Below are 16,747 nucleotides of genomic sequence, written 5' to 3'. Positions count from 1 at the left end.
TTGGTTGTACCGAATCATTGATTGCCTACGTATCCGCCTTAAATAGATTTAATTCGGAATCAGGTCTTGCGTAGTTCTTAGCCTAGAAAATGGTTTCTTAGAATGCTGATTTTAAACAAGTACGTTCTGAGGTGGAACCGTAATGTTTGAAATAGGATGAGATAAGTGAAGTTCATTATTATTTTAATCTGCTGCCTTGCCGTAAGCCAAAAATTTGTTTTATATTTTTTTGAGTACATGTATTTTTTTGGTGGTACGTATATCTGAATACGTGTTGTACCCCTCCAAGTGTTCGTTATTTTTCCGTGCATGTGCGGATAAAATGGCGAGCACTTCGGGACAAATTTTAACAAGCAGAGAGATTCAGCGCCCAGGCTGGGGCGCTAAAGATTTCGGCGCCCAGCTATGGGCACTGAAAATGACTTCTGGGAGGATCTTTTTTGGTGCGCTAAATGCTTCTTTTCTTTTTAGACTAACTTTAGAGGCGCTTTGCAAAGTTTCTTTTTTATTATTTATTATCTTTTTGTACTTTTCATTTGTTTCTTTTCCTTACTCGTGACTCAAGACGGTTTGAAAGATGGGTTGAATGAGATAGGATAATTTGTATAAGTATTGGTCAAGCATGAGGATTATATCTGCTAGGGCTCACAATTTGCAGCCTGAAGCTAGTGTCACAAGTTTACATCAATCAAGGCCAATGAGTAGCATAGGGACGGCTCAAGGGAATATCAACAGGATGCATTCAAACAAGTTATATGGTCATTATGCTAACAGTGGTGTAATAATGGGTTTGGGCTTTGGAAATAACGGGTATGACGCATGTGTCAATGGCCGTGCGTGGTTTCCGGTTGACAACAAGTTCAAGAACAAGAGTCGAGGTAATGGTTTTTTGGGTTATGGCAATGAGAACATGGATGGGTTAAATGAGCTGAACAGGGGCCCCATAGCGAAGGCGTCTAAGAACATAAGGACTGGAAAGGGTAGACATCGTAGAACTTTATGTAGCTTTTGTGGCATGATTTGGATTGGTTGGCTCAATTCTTTTCCTTCGTTTACTTGAGTAAATTTCGCACTTTGGGAGGTACGGGCTAAGTATTTCGTGGCTCGCTCTTTTCGCTCTCCCTTTTCTCTTTCTCTTTTAAGTATTTCATGGCTTGCTCTTTTCGCTCTCCCTTTCTCTTTCTTTTTTCCTTTTTGCTTGGGATTTCTCCCCAACATAAATTTTTTATTTGGGCTAAAAAGGTAGATGGTTGTGGTCTTTGAGTCACGAGGCGAGACTGAATGAGCCTCGTTTTGGTAGGCCTATAGTGGACCTTTAATTTTAGTAGGCTTAGAGTGGACCTTTAATTTTTGTTGGCCTAGGGTGGACCTTTAAATTGTCTTACTTGGCAAGGTTGTTTAGTCGTTTCTTAAAATGTGCAAATAGCGTAGATTCAAAATGTCGTTTTTACCTTATTGAATTTTAAAGAAAGAATTACATCGAAAATAATTTTGTGCATCTTTTCAGATTCCAGTTTCCGGGATTTAACTGGAAGTTGTGATTTAGACTCAAACTTTCATTAATCTTTCTGATTATAACCCGTGTATGAATACAAGGAGGTGGCCTAGACTCAAAATAATGACATGGCGTAAGCCTATAATACTTGACCAAGCGACTCTCAGACTTAGGCTAATTGGACCATAACTTTCGTTGGTTGACACTTTAGATTTTTGTTCATTTGTCATGCGCCATTTTGCTTAATGTTGGCAAGGTAGTTAATTGGGGAGATCGAATTTTTATTTTTGCAAGACTAGAATCATTAGTGCGGCTTCTCTCTTAGTGTGTATTGCTTTACCCCAATGGTAGCCTTATGGTATGCCGATTTGGGTATTTTCATGGTTGGTCATGTTGCATTCATGGAAAATCTTTTAGTCCGTACTTAGTAGTATTTCAAGGAGTGAGTGACTCGAGAGGACTATGATAGTCGTGACCCAATGTGATTATAAGCCTTTTGGCCATTAATTTTATGTTTTGCCAGTGGTATTGACGCCTTAGGTTCACTTTGGGGGTTGTGCGACTATGGGGGAATGATTTTCAGAATGTGACCGTTTCCATTTTGCAAATACTATAGTATATTCTTTTTATTGGTGAGAGAGTATTGAGGCCGTGGATTCTTAGCAAGGGATGACAATTACATATGGGTGCTCATTGATTTAAATGTTAGGAAGGGAGACTCAATATGGTTTAACCTTTTAACTTGCAGAACGACACCAAGCATTAGGACCGATTCTATGGATAAGACAACTAGACTTAGGATTTGGATTGTATTTTGGCATAGCCTAGTCTAGACTCGGATTTATTTGAACATTTATTTTTTTCTTGAAGACTTTATTCGAACATTATTTTTTTGAATATTTTGCCCATGTGACATTCAAGGTCGTTTAATTAGCATGCTCGGTTTTGGTGCCGAGCATTGTCGTCGTAGGAGGCCTAACAACGACACAAAGAGTTATTTATTTTTTATTTTTTTAGTCTCTTTTAGAGTCGAGCGCCTTTTCATACGCCCCTGCAGCAATTTTTACGAAAAGTTTTTTTTTGCTACGTATATTCTTTCATGCGCGGGCACCGAGGCTGCTGTGCCTGACCAAAAGGCCAGGCAGCAACTTCAGCGCCCAGCAGTGGGCGTGAGAAATTTTGGCGCCCAGCCAGGGGCGTTGAAAATGCGTCCCTGGCTGGTTCTCGTTTTCTGTTTGCGTATACTTTTGTTTTTGCGACTTGAGTTTTGCGTGCTTGCCTTATAACGTCCTTTACGCGTTGTGCAGTGTTTGTGGGATTCGTTACAGGCCATCCCGAGCGTCGCTTATTTTTGTGGCGATCGTTCGAGCTTGCGGAACACGTATGTTGGTATAACTCTTTGGCCAATTGGTTCATGAATGTTTGGGCAATTTTTAAGGTCGTTGGTTTTCTTGAGTCACATAGTTCGCTACACATAACTATATTACAAACATGGATTTGAAAATTAAATATGTCACGTAGTTTATGATAGGCTTCTATGGGTAGTATTTGCGCCTGGCTTGGTACCGCTTCTATCGTAGATCCAACACATGCCTCGATCGAGGTAGTGTCTTCAACAGACGAATTTCGCCCAAGAGGCCAACCCGCAAGTGTAAGCCAAGGGGGCATGCAGGCGAGAGGGACCTATTGAAGCGAGCGATTGGGTTCGGGATAGGTGTACTACCTGCACAAGTACCAAGTGGGCAACATGCGCGGCGTATGCACCCCCCTATTGGCGAAAAAAGGTATCCTTAGTCCCAACTCCCGAGGGAGCCGAGATTCGTTATGTTGTTCTGCCCGTTCACATTAATATGCTGATTTTCAGGTCGTCCCAACTTGATTGGGAAATAAACGCGGGGTAGGATCATTTCACCCTTCGGCTATTTTGATTACCTACAAGCACGAGTATTTCCTTCACTATCCCCAGCGGAGTCGCCACTGTGAGGGGGTCGAAAAAGCACGAGGCTAATGCGTGACCTCGTCCCTCTTGGGTGTGACGATTCTTTTTATTCAATCAAGTGTAATTGGATTTCCTGTGAGTGTACACCCAATTGACTAGTAATATAGGAGTCGCCATTCAATTTTTAACGACAATGAGAAAAACTGACAAAACCCGGTTATCGGGACATAAAGGGAGTGCAATTATGTTTGACCGCGACGGTCGTAGGTTCTCTTATGATCCCTGGTGTGGGGATCTCTCAACATACACCCGGAAGGTAGAGATTGAAGGTTCGGGGGACTGTAACTACCGAGAGGAGTACTTCGCTCGTAGATAACTCCAGAAGCAGGATATCCTTACTAGCTCAGCATAAATAATTGAAGGGACATGCGTTAACTATTAAACTAATCTGAGTTGATTTTAGCAATATGCAACATATAATACTAGATCGATCGTGATTATCTGATTTAAATAGTATTAAGGGACCTAGCATGATAATCCAATTTCCCAAAAATATTATATTTGTTAGGCGTGATAGAACAATCAGATTTAGTTAGTTTAACAGTTCATAAAAAGGGCGAGGAAAGAAGTTAAATCATCGAGAAGGGGCACATTACGACGCACCCTTGAGAGGTGCGTCACGGTTCTCAGAAAATTAACCACTTTGACTTTGCTATTTCTCCTTTTTATTTAACGAATCTCAATTATGGGACAGGATACGTTCTGTTCGATTTATGGATCGATTGCGACAAAACGCGTGAACAATTTCGCAGCGTGAGGCTTAGGCTTAGGGGTTTAGAGTCAATACTCAGAATATGAATTGTGTGTGTGTTCCTTTCACGTCGAATCTAGGGGTCTATTTATAGGGAAGAGTTCGTGGAATGATAGAATTGCAGAGTTCTAATCCACAAAGAATTAGGAAAAAACACGTACCCAGATATTTTCAGCGCCCAGGGCTGGGCGTCAAAGATTTCGGCGCCCAGCTCTGGGCGTTGAAAATATGATCCAGGCAATTTCAGCGCCCAGGGTTGGGCGTTGAAATTGCTGTTTGGGCCGTTTTCTTAGTCGGATTCGGATTCCTGAAATCCGAAGAGTTTGAGATTTAATCGAGTCTTTTAGCGCGTATCAATTTTATGACGGAATTCGTCTGGGCCCGTTACGAACTCTAGGCTCGTTAGGATTTTAATTAATACGTAACTCTTATTTCCGAATTAAATTAGGAATAGGATTCTCGCAGTTTTCTATCTCATTTAGGATTTATGTTGGAATGCAACACCTAATTCTGACAGGTTTCTATCATCTTTGGACCAAAAACAAGCAAGAGGCGGAATACCACAAATAGAAAGTGTACCTATTAAAAAAGAAGTTTTTGTAATTGGTACAAGTTTTGTTAACCCCCCCATAAGAACCATATTCTGACTTTTATCCGGAGAATATCCAACAATAGTTTCCATTGAATGAATAAGAGATCCAGATGCTAAAAACAATAATGCTTTTGAATAAGCATGAGTAATTAAATGAAATAAAGCCGTTCGATACCACTTTTAGAAGCCACCCTTTACGGCAGTTACTATTTTTAGCAGGTTTCCATAAATACAGGTTTCGGGTGAAATGAAAATGGGAATTGAGATTCGTTTATTTTATAGGAGATGCGTTGTCAAGTGGAGATTTATGCTTTCATCATCGAACCTTTTCCCTTTCGGGAATGGGGACAAAAGTAGGTGTCTACACCCCGCCCGCTGGAGGTGAGCGAACCTGAATTCGTCTTTTCGATTTGGGACTCGCATGGTTCGTGGCGCGATCTTGCCCGATCGAGGTGGGCCAGCCCCTATTTCATTTGTTCTTGGAATTTCTTTTGAGAATTTCTTTTTATTCATTCCTGTAAGAGCGAATTCTTTCGAGGGATGCTCGGATTTAGCGGCAACCTGAATGTGGGTTGTCAACGTGTCTAAACGGACCATTGTTTCGTGGTCGTCTGCCTTTCGTGGTTTTGAACAAGTCTTTACGGCTCATAGGATGTATGTCACCGTTTAGAACTGGCCTAGTTATGCCATTACTTGGGTCCTTGTGAAATGACCGGTGGGACCATACGTGAATGTTAATGGAGACCTTTTGCTTTGAGAACGAGTTCATTTTTGAATTTGTCCAAGCACGGGACGTAGCTTGGAAAAGTTGTTTCAACTTGCATCCCTTTTTTGAAAGGTATATTTTCTTTCTTTCGAGCCCCCAAGCATTTGTACTTGGTGGTCGTTCTTTGCCAAGAGAAGTACGTATTTTATAACGTCCTTAATCGTGTTTGGGATCGTGCTCGTAAGTGCGAGCGATCTTTGTAGTGGTATGCTACTTTGATGAAGTCGTGGAGTGCGACTTCATTTTCTGGGCGACAAAGTTTGCTTCATTTTTCAATAATTAATACATCGAGCTTACTTTGGCCCGGATTGATCTTTTTGACAAATAAACGCTTTTTAATTTGAGAAACCAACGACTTGATTATTTTTTTTTTTTTTTTTTGTGTTTCGAAGAATGACCTTGATTATTATTTTTTCTATATTGCCTTGAAAAATGTACACATATTTTTTCTTGAGATGAGTCTAAGTTTCGACAAGCTTTAACATTTGTTTTCACTATTCGGGCTCTAAAGGTGCTTTGGGCTTGATCTTGATTACAACAGGGCCTCGTGTCTACTAACACGGTTTAAGTCCTTTCCTGCTCCGCGTTTTGAAGGATCCGGGCCTTGGGCTACATTTCCGGCGCCCCTGGCCAGGCGTTAAAAATTTCGGCGCCCAGCCTTGGGCCCTGGAAATTCTATTTTGGCAGTTTTTCTTAGTTCCGGATTTCTTAACGCGTTTCCGTATGGGATTAGGATGTCACTTGATGCTTTCGTGTATATATAGGGGTTAAGTACGTCTTTCTTTTTCACCACTCTCAATCTTCCTCTCTTTTGCAATTGCTTAGCTTTTATTCTTCCCTACTCTTGCCATGTCGATTCCTCCCTTCTCCCTCCAACGAGTTGTTAGACGTTGGCTAAGAGCCATTAATCCCACAGAAAAGGCTTTGTTGAAAGGATACCACTTAGAGGCATTCTTAGGCTTACAACAAATTAATATTGATTATAATTTTCTGTATGCGGCCCTAAACTTTAGGGATTCTGATCACCATGTTTTTGTCTTTCGGGGAAATGAAGTATGCCCTTTGCCAGATGAATTTTCCGCGATCCTTGGTTATCCTACCAATGCTACTCCTGCTACCCCTGTCACTGTTGAAGAGGGTAAAACAACTATAGGGGCTTTCCTAGTACTAGATGCTAACATGCTCGCTGAGATCATTGTGGGTGATAAGGTTAATTTGGCAAAGCTTGTAAAACATCACTTTAGACCTAGTAAAAATAAGACCGAACAGAAATTGAATATTCGAGCACTTGTATTTTGCTTGTTGAACCACTATTTACTGTCGAATAACAATGGCGAGTTTCGTGACATAAGGTTGATCCCCTTGATCAGCCAGATGGAGATTTGTTATTCCATTATGCCGTTGGTTGTTGCCGAGACCTTACTGAGTGCGGATGAGTTAAAAAAGGATGCCAAGTCTGAAATTTTTAAGGGGAGCCCCCTATTGCTGCAGGTAATCGATCGTTTATTCGCGCACATATTTTTTCTTTTTCTTTTCTTTTTTCGTTTGCCTTGACAGTCCCCTGCCTGGAGCTGATTTTCAGCGCCCAGAGCTGGGCGTCGGAATTTCTGGCGCCTGGTCCTGGGCGTTGAAAGTGCGTCCCAGGCAGGACTTTCGTTTATTATTATTTTTCTGATCGTTCCCATTTTTTGCTGATTTGGCTCATGGAACGACTTAGGCGTTTAGAAGCTCCTGGCGATCCTAAACATTATCGCCCTATAGTATTGGGTAACCGAAAGTATTTGCACCAAGGCCAGGAAGAGGCCGAGTGGGCCTCCTATTTCACTCATGGCATATGCTCTATTAAGTGGGTGGTACCGTGGTGGGGTTTGACTAATATAACGGGGGGTTCCGAGGTGTTAGTTTATGTTTCTTTGTTGGGGCTATCTCGACCCGTTTACATCTTTCCTTACCGAGTCATGCGACAATACGGCTTAAGGCAGACTATCCCATTTTCCGATACGGTACCACCTAAAGTAGCGGTCTTTTCACAAGCACGGGTTCAAGCGTGGGCTAAGTATTATGGTGGCCTCCCGCGTTGGACCGTGGCTACAGATGGCTTTGTGGGTGTGAGGGGGTCGAAAAAGCACGAGGCTAATGCGTGACCTCGTCCCTCGTGGGTGTGACGATTCTTTTTATTCAATCAAGTGTAATTAGATTTCCTGTGAGTTTACACCCAATTGACTAGTAATATAGGAGTCGCCATTCAGTTTTTAACGACAATGAGAAAAACTGACAAAACCCGGTTATCGTGACATAAAGGGAGTGCAATTATGTTTGACCACGACGGTCGTAGGTTCCCTTGTGATCCCTGGTGTGGGGATCTCTCAACATACACCCGCAAGGTAGAGATTGAGGGTTCGGGGGACTGTAACTACAGAGAGGAGTACTCGCTCGTCGATAACTCCAGAGGCAGGATATCCTTACTAGCTCAGCATAAATAATTGAAGGGACATGCGTTAACTATTAAACTAATCTGAGTTGATTTTAGCAATATGCAACATATAATACTAGATCGATCGCGATTATCTGATTTAAATAGCATTAAGGGACCTAGCATGATAATCCAATTTCCCAAAAATATTATATTTGTTAGGCGTGGTAGAACAATCAGATTTAGTTAGTTTAACGGTTCATAAAAAGGGCGAGGAAAGCAATTAAATCATAGAAAAGGGACAGATTACGACGCACCCTTGAGAGGTGCATCACGGTTCTCAGAAAACTAACCACTTTGACTTTGCTATTTCTCCTTTTTATTTAACGAATCTCAAATCATGGGACAAGATACGTTCTGTTCGATTTATGGATCGATTGCGACAGAACGCGTGAACAATTTCGCAGCGTGAGGCTTAGGCTAGGGGTTGGAGTCAATACTCAGAATATGAATTGTGTGTTGTGATTTCACGTCGAACTTGGGCTATATTTATAGAAAAGAGTTTGTGGAAAGATAGAATTGCAGAGCTCTAATCCACAAAGAATTAGGAAAAAACACGTATCTAGGTAATTCCAGCGCCCAGAGCCAGGCGTTAAAAATAGGGTCTGGGCTGTTTTCTTAGTCAGATTCGGATTCCTGAAATCCGTAGTGTTTGAGACTTAATCGAGTCTTTTAGTGCGTATCAATTTCATGACGGAATGCGTCTGGGCCCGTTACGAACTCTATGCTCGTTAGGATTTTAATTAATACGTAACTCTTATTTCCGAATCATATTAGGAATAGGATTCTCGCAGTTTTCTATCTCATTTCGGATTTATGTTGGAGTGCAACACCTAATTCTGACAGGTTTCTATCTTTTATGACTTGCCACTTTTAGAAGCTACCCTTTACGGCAGTTACTATTTTTAGCAGGTTTCCATAAATAGCAGGTTTCTATAAATAGCAGGTTTCGGGTGAAACGAGAAGGGTGATTGAGATTCGTTATTTTTATAAGAGATGCTTTGTCAAGTGGAGATTTATGTTTTCATCATCGAACCTTCCCTTTCGGGAATGGGGACAAAAGTAGGTGTCTACAGTTAGCCCCCACTTTGACTGAGTCTTGGAGTAAGACGATGGTCAAAGTATTAGACGGAGTGCGTCACACAAGCCATGGTGACCTGTTTTTTGCGAGGGTCTCACGAGCCCCCGAGTGATAACATTTGACTTAAGCGTCATCACTTTGAAGTGTCGACATATCCCTCACGTGTCATTGGGATTTGTCAACTGATAGTATAGAAACTTCCTCACTTTGTCATTGGAAGGATCTAAAGGTGCGTAGAAACTCCCTCACTTTGTCATTGGGAGTAGCTACAGATGTTTTCGAAATCAAAGCTGTAAAGTGTAATTGGGTCTGGCCAAGCCCAATCACGAGGTAAAAATGTTTTTAAAGATTCTCATTTTTAGGGTTAGCTAAACGAGAAAACCCCCTTGTTTTTATAGGACGTAAAACGAAGGAAAATCCAGCACATCGTTCTTTTTGGAAAAAACGTAAAACCAATACTTTAATTTTTGGAAAAAAGGAAAAACTACTCACATCGCTCTTTTTTTGGAAAACGGAAAACCAATAACTACTCACATCGCTCTTTTTTGGAAAAAACAGAAAACCAAAAGCTACTCACATCGTTTTTGGGAAAAATGGAAAACCAAAGGCTACTCACATCGTTTTTTGGGAAAAACGGAAAACCAAAGGCTACTCACATCGTTTTTGGGAAAAACGGAAAACCGAAGGCTACTCACATCGTTTTTGGGAAAAACGGAAAACCAAAGGCTACTCACATCGATTTTGGGAAAAACGGAAAACCAAAGGCTACTCACATCGTTTTTTGGGAAAAACGGAAAACCAAAGGCTACTCACATCGTTTTTGGGAAAAACGGAAAACCGAAGGCTACTCACATCGTTTTTGGGAAAAACGGAAAACCAAAGTCTACTCACATCGTTTTTGGGAAAAACGGAAAACCAAAGGCTACTCACATCGTTTTTGGGAAAAACGGAAAACCGAAAAAAGTTATCGCTGCAGCGACTAAGGACCTGCGCGGTTAGTGACGCAGACCCCGCCGGCTAAAGATGGCAAGCCTGTTTTTTGTTTTGAAGATTTTTATTTTTCGAAAACTGAGGATCTGCGCGTCTAGTGACGCAGACCCCGCCCGCTGAAGGTGAGCGAGTCCTGTCCGCTGAGGGTGGACGTCCCTGAATTCGTTTTTTTATTTGGAACTCGCGCGGTTCGTGGCGCGATCTTGCCCGATTGAGGTGGGAAAGTCCCTATTTTATTTGTTCTTTTGATTTCTTTGAGAATTTCTTTTCTTATTCATTCTCGCAAGAGCGAATTCTTTCGAGGGATGCTCGAATTTAGTTGTAACCTGAACGTGGGCTGACAACGTGTTCAGATGGACCTTTGTCTTGCGACTGTCCGCTTTCGTGGTTTTGAGCTAGTCTTTTCGGCTCAATTTTGCCACTACCTGGGTCCTTGATTAGGGGACTATGTATAAGTATCAACGGCGACCTTTGTCTTGAGGTCGTAAACCGGTTTTATTTTTTGAGACATCTAAACACAGGACTTCGTACAGCGTTAGTCTGGGAATATTGTTTTAACTTTATATATTTTCTTTCGAGCCCCCAAGCATTCGTGCTTGACGGTCATTTTTTGTCAAAGAGGTTCCTTGGGGATACGCATTCTGTAATGTCCTTGATCGTGTTTGGGATTGTGCTCGTAAGTGCGAGCGATCTTTGTAGTGGTGTGCTACTCTTAACAAAGTCGTGAGGTGCGACTTTCAGTAAGGAAATCGGCAATTTTCGAGTCGAATGGATGCGGCAGGGCCCAATAGAAGTTAGGGCCTTTTTTGAGCCTGGGTTCATTTTCGGCGCCCAGGCCTGGGCGTTAAAGATTTCGGCGCCCAGGCCTGGGCGTTAAAGATTTCGGCGCCCACGGCTGGGCGCTGGAAATAATTTCTGGCGAGGTTTCTTGATGACACAGTTGGCCTCTTGATCGTTCGTCTTCTTTTTTTTTCTTCTTTTGAACGCGTTCGTAAATGATACTTAGAAAAGATGATATGTATGTGCGAACGAGCGTTCATAGAATGGCCGTTGTGTGCGGTCCATTAATCAGTTTGCTTGAATCATTTTTTTTTTGAGCAATGACTGATTTTGAATAGTTTGCTTAGAAGCTTGATAGGGTCCAGGCCCATTCATGAAGTGGGCTCAAACATCGTACCCTTTCGATTGTTCAAACATTTGCTTCGAGATTTTTTTTATTTTTCTATGGTTGTTTCGTAGCTTGGAGCCCCCAAGTATGCATGTTGGGATGCTTCCTTTTGGCGTACGATTTTTGTAGGTTCTTTCGAGAAAGATGCCTTGGGGTTCCGCTCGTGTAGGTGCGAGCTATCCCTTCCGTAGCAATATTTCGCTACCTTTAATCCTTAATGTAGGAGTCGTGGGGCTTGCATTTTGAATTTGGGCGATAAGCAGTCTTTGCCTCTTTTACACATGCTCTTGGTCGTGCCCGCATTAGTGCGATATGCCTTCCACTTTTTTTTTAGACTTGTACTGTGAGATGGTTGAACTTATGGTGCGACGTAGGCTTGTGTGGCCTAACAGCGTGTCTTAGAACATTCCTCCAGGTGTTGGGATATCATTATTATATTTTGCATTGGAGAACTTCATCACGCCTCGTTCGGGTGCTTGAACAAGTGTAGCACCTTCTGCGTGGGTTTGCACGGCTTATTACTTTGTTCGAGGCGAGGATTCATAGGTGTTTCTTTCTTATTTTTATATCTGGGCAAAACATGACTAGAAGAAAGATTCAGCGCCCAGGCTGGGGCGTTAAAGATATCGGCGCCCAGCTCTGGGCGTTGAAAATGATTTATGGGTATATTTTGACAGTTCTTATCCTTGATTTTTTCGCTTTTGCCTTGGAACGAGGTAGACTGTGTAACGGGCGCTTGTAGGGCGAGCGTTATGTGCAGTAGTTGGATCGGAGTTTTGGTGACTCGCGATTTTCAGTTACCCTTGTTAGTGGGGTGACTTCATATATTCTAAGTAGCGCTTAGAATTTGGGAGGGGTTGTATCCATTCTAAGGTTCGTTTTACGCGAGTAAAGCTTAGGATTGTGCCCCTATGACATATGTATAGCATTAGCGTCGAGAATTCGCGATGAAATCGTCATTTCGAGCATTTTTAGAGTGTTTTTCTCAAGCCTCCAACTGTAGCTACGGGATTGGCTTGGTGCTATAATGCTTTGCATACGTCTTTATGCATTCATGGGGACATGGATCATGAATAGTTTGAACCAGACTCGTTTAGCGCGAGGTACGTTCGAGTAGTGATCTGCTACTTCTCTTGTAAATGTCGTATTGTGCGACATTGCCATGGTCAAGGCAGTCACATGTTGAAGTGTGCCTTGACCAAAAGCTAGGCGCCTTTATTTACCCATAATCATATTTAGAAATATCTTGGACTCACTTGCAAAACGCATACTTAGATTAAACCAATGACACTTTATTATGTTCGAAGAAGTCTTTGAAAATTATTTGAAATCCGAGTCCTACTGTGTACAATCCGAGGTGTCCTAAGTAAGTTGACTTATAGAAGGGTTCGTACAGGATTACATGAGTGAATCAAAATACTGTTATGTTTTTTGGAATGCTGTCTAAGGATTTGCTGGAAGCCAGGGTGCAGGCGCCAAGATTTTACTTGTGCCTGTGCGGCACATGCTTTAGGCTTTTAGGGCCATATTTTCCAGAATTGCGGGAATATAAACCGTTTTCAAATCGACTTAGATTTACTTGGTGTATGCCTGCACAAAAAGGTCAAGGTATACTTAGTTCTTTCCCTAGCTCTTTCATTTCAATTTTTTAGCCCCCAGTTGCTGTTATGTCTTCCCATTAATGATGTTTCAGATTTCGATTTTAGATGCCCGTGTCATATGTCTGAGTAGAGTGAGCCTTGGTTAAGTGCCAAGTCCTATTGACAATGTCTGTGTTTTTTTTTCCTCTTTTGTTTTTTTCAAAGGGATTAGCAAGCATTCGAATTACCATGAATGGGTGCCCTGAGCTCGAAGGAACGATGGGGCGATGCCGTAGAACAATCCTCTTTATTGCGAGCTTACTGCCTTTACTACTTGTTGGCGATTATGACTGTGTCTAGTGGTGAAAGAAGGTCTTTAAGCGAACGACTATGTCTAGTGGTGAAAGAAAGTCTTTAAGTGAGTTAGTTGCTTTAGGGAGGGTCAAGCCGAGTACTTTAGAGGTCATGGACGCTTGTGCTAGCCCCCATTCAATTGAGGCAAAGCGATCTTTTTGAGTCTTGGCTAAGTGCCTAGGAGTGTGAGTGCTCCTTCTAGCAAGGGTACGTGCCCTTATTATTTTTCAATGTGTGCTCATTAATTTTGGCATTTTGATGACTTGGATTCTTCCTTTTGACTTAAATTTTTCTTTCGACTTGGATTGCAAGTAATTAAATTTCAATAAGGGACTTCTATTTTTTATTCTTGTTTTTCTATAGGCTTTAATATTTTTGTCAAATTGGTTGGACCGAATCATGGATTGCCTACGTATCCGCCTTAAATAAATTTAATTTGGAATCAGGTCTTGCGTAGTTCTTAGCCTAGAAAATGGTTTCATAGAATGCCGATTTTAAACAAGTATGTTCTGAGGTGGAAACATATTATTTGAAACGGTAGAATAAGTGAAGTTTACTATTATTTTAATCTGCCGCTTTGCCGTAAGCCAAAAATTTGTTTTATATTTTTTGAGTACATAATTTTTTTTGAGTACATGTATTTTTTGGTACGTATACGTGTTGTACCCCTCCAAGTGTTCGTTATTTTTCCGTGCATGTGAGGATAAAATGACGAGCACTTCAGGACAAAATTTGGCGAGCAGAGAGATTCAGCGCCCAGGCTGGGGCGCTAAAGATTTCGGCGCCCAGCTCTGGGCGTTGAAAATGACTTCTGGGCGGATCTTTTTTGGTGCGCTAAATGCTTCTTTTTCTTTTTAGACTAACTTTAGAGGCGCTTTGCAAAGTTTGATTTTTTATTATTTATTATTTTTTTGTACTTTTCATTTGTCTTCCTTTTTTATTCGTGACTCAAGACGGTTTGATAAGATAATTTGTATAGGTATTGGTCGAGCATGAGGATTACATCTGCTAGGACTCACAATTTGCAGCCTCAAGCTAGGGTCATGAGCTTACATCAACCGACGCCAATGAGTAGCATGGGGACGGCTCAAGGGTATATCAACAGGATGTATCCACACAAGTTATATGGTCAATATGCTAATGGTGGTGTAAGAGCAGGTTTTGGAAATAATGGGTATGACGCACGTGTCAATGGCCGTACGTGGTTTGCAGTTGACAACAAGTTCAGGAACAAGAGTCGAGTTAATGGTTTCTTGGGTTATGGCGATGAGAACATGGATGGGTTAAATGAGCTGAACAGGGGCCCTAGAGCGAAGGCGTCTAAGAACATAAGGATTGGAAAGGGTAGACATCGTAGAACTTTATGATTTCGATTGGTTGACTCAATTCTTTTCCTTCGTTTACTTGGGTAAATTTCGCACTTTGGGAGGTACGGGCTAAGTATTTCATGGCTCGCTCTTTTCGCTCTCCCTTTTCTCTTTCTATTTTTTCCTTTTTTGCATGGGATTTCTCCCTAACATAAATCCTTCAAAATTTTTATTTGGGCTAAAAGGTAGATGGTTGTGGTTTTTGAGTCACGAGGCGAGACTAAGTGAGCCTCGTTTGGTAGGCCTATAGCGGACCTTTAACTTTAGTAGGCCTAGGGTGGACCTTTAGCTTTAGTAGGCCTATGGTGGACCTTTAAATTGTCTTACTTTGCAAGCGTATTTAGTCGTTTCTCAAAATGTGCTAATAGCGTAGATTCAAAATGTTATTTTTACCTTATTGAAATTTAACGAAAGAATTACATCGAAAATAATTTTTTTTGCTTCTTTTCAGATTCCAGTTTCCGGGATTAAACTGGAAGTTGTCATTAATTTTTCTGATTATAGCCCGTGTATGAATACAAGGAGGTGGCCTAGACTCAAAATAATGACGTGGCGTAAGCCTATAACACTTGACCAAGCGACTCTCAGACTTAGGCTAATTGGATCATACCCTTCGTTGGTTGACACTTTAGATTTTAACCCTTGGGTGTTCATTTGTCATGCGCCATTTTGCTTAATATTGGCAAGGTAGTTAGTTGGGGGGGTCGAATTTTTATTTTCGCAAGACTAGAATCATTAGTGCGGCTTCTCTCTTAGTGTGTATTGCTTTACCCCAATGGAAGCCTTATGGTATGCCGATTTGGGTATTTTCATGGTTGGTCATGTTGCATTCATGGAAAATCTTTTAGTCCGTACTTAGTAGTATTTCAAGGAGCGAGTGACTCGAGAGGACTATGATAGTCGTGACCCAATGTGATTATAAGCCTTGAGGCCATTAATTTTTTTCTTTGCCAATGGTATTGACACCTTAGGTTCACTTTGGGGGTTGTGCGACTATGGGGGAATGATTTTCAGAATGTGACCGTTTCCATTTTGCAAATACATAACATATTCTTTTTATGGGTGAGAGAGAGTATTGAGGCCGTAGACTCTTAGCAAGGGATGACAATTACATATGGGTGCTTATTGATTTAAATGTTAGGAAGGGAGACTCAATATGGTTTTAACTTTTTGACTTGCAGAACGACACCAAGCATTAGGACCGATTCTATGGATAAGACAACTAAGACTTAGGATTTAGATTGTACTTTGGCATAGCCTAGTCTAGACTCGGATTTACTTTTTATTCGAACATTATTTTTCCTTAAAAACTTCATTTGAACATTATTTTTGAATACTTTGCCCATGTGACCTTCATAATTATTAGCATGTTCGGTTTTGATGCCGAGCATTGTCTTCGTAGGAGACCTAACAACGACACAAAGAGTTATTTATTTTTTATATAAGTCGCTTTTAGAATCGAGTGCTATTTCATACGCCCTCGTAGCAATTTTTTTTTTCACGAAAAACTCTTTTTTTGCTACGTAATTTCTTCATGCGTGGGCACCGAGGCTGCTGTGCCTTACCAGAAGGCCAAGCAGCAACTTCAGCGCCCAGCGTCGGGCATGAGAAATTCTGGCGCCCAGCCAGGGGCGTTGAAAATGCGTCCCTGGCTGATTCTCGTTTTCTATTTGCGTCTACTTTTGTTTATGCGACTTCGATTTGTGTGCTTGCCTAATAACGTCCTTTACGCGTGGTGCAGCGTTTGTGGGATTCGTTACAGGCCATCCCAAGCGTCGCTTATTTTTGTGGCGATCATTCGGGTTTGCGGAACACGTATTTCGATATAACTCTTTGGCAAATTAGTCTATGAATGTTTGGGAAATTTTTAAGGTCGTTGGTTTTCTAGGATAGTTTGTCACACACAATCACATATTTCGCTACACATAACTAACATTCATCATGAGGCGATAATAATATGTCATGTAGTTTATGATAGGCTTCTATGGGTAGTTATTTGCGCCTGGTTTGGTACCGCTTCTATCGTAGATCCAACACATGCCCCGGTCAAGGTAGTGTCTTCAACAGACGAATTTCGCCCAAGAGGCCAACCCGCAAGTGCAAGCCAAGGGGGCATGCAGGCGAGAGGGAC

Source organism: Spinacia oleracea, chromosome 2 (genome assembly GCF_020520425.1).
Source record: "Spinacia oleracea cultivar Varoflay chromosome 2, BTI_SOV_V1, whole genome shotgun sequence".
Classification (NCBI taxonomy): Eukaryota; Viridiplantae; Streptophyta; class Magnoliopsida; order Caryophyllales; family Amaranthaceae; genus Spinacia; species Spinacia oleracea.
The sequence above is the reverse complement of the archived record's forward strand: the minus strand, read 5'-3'. Positions refer to the sequence as shown.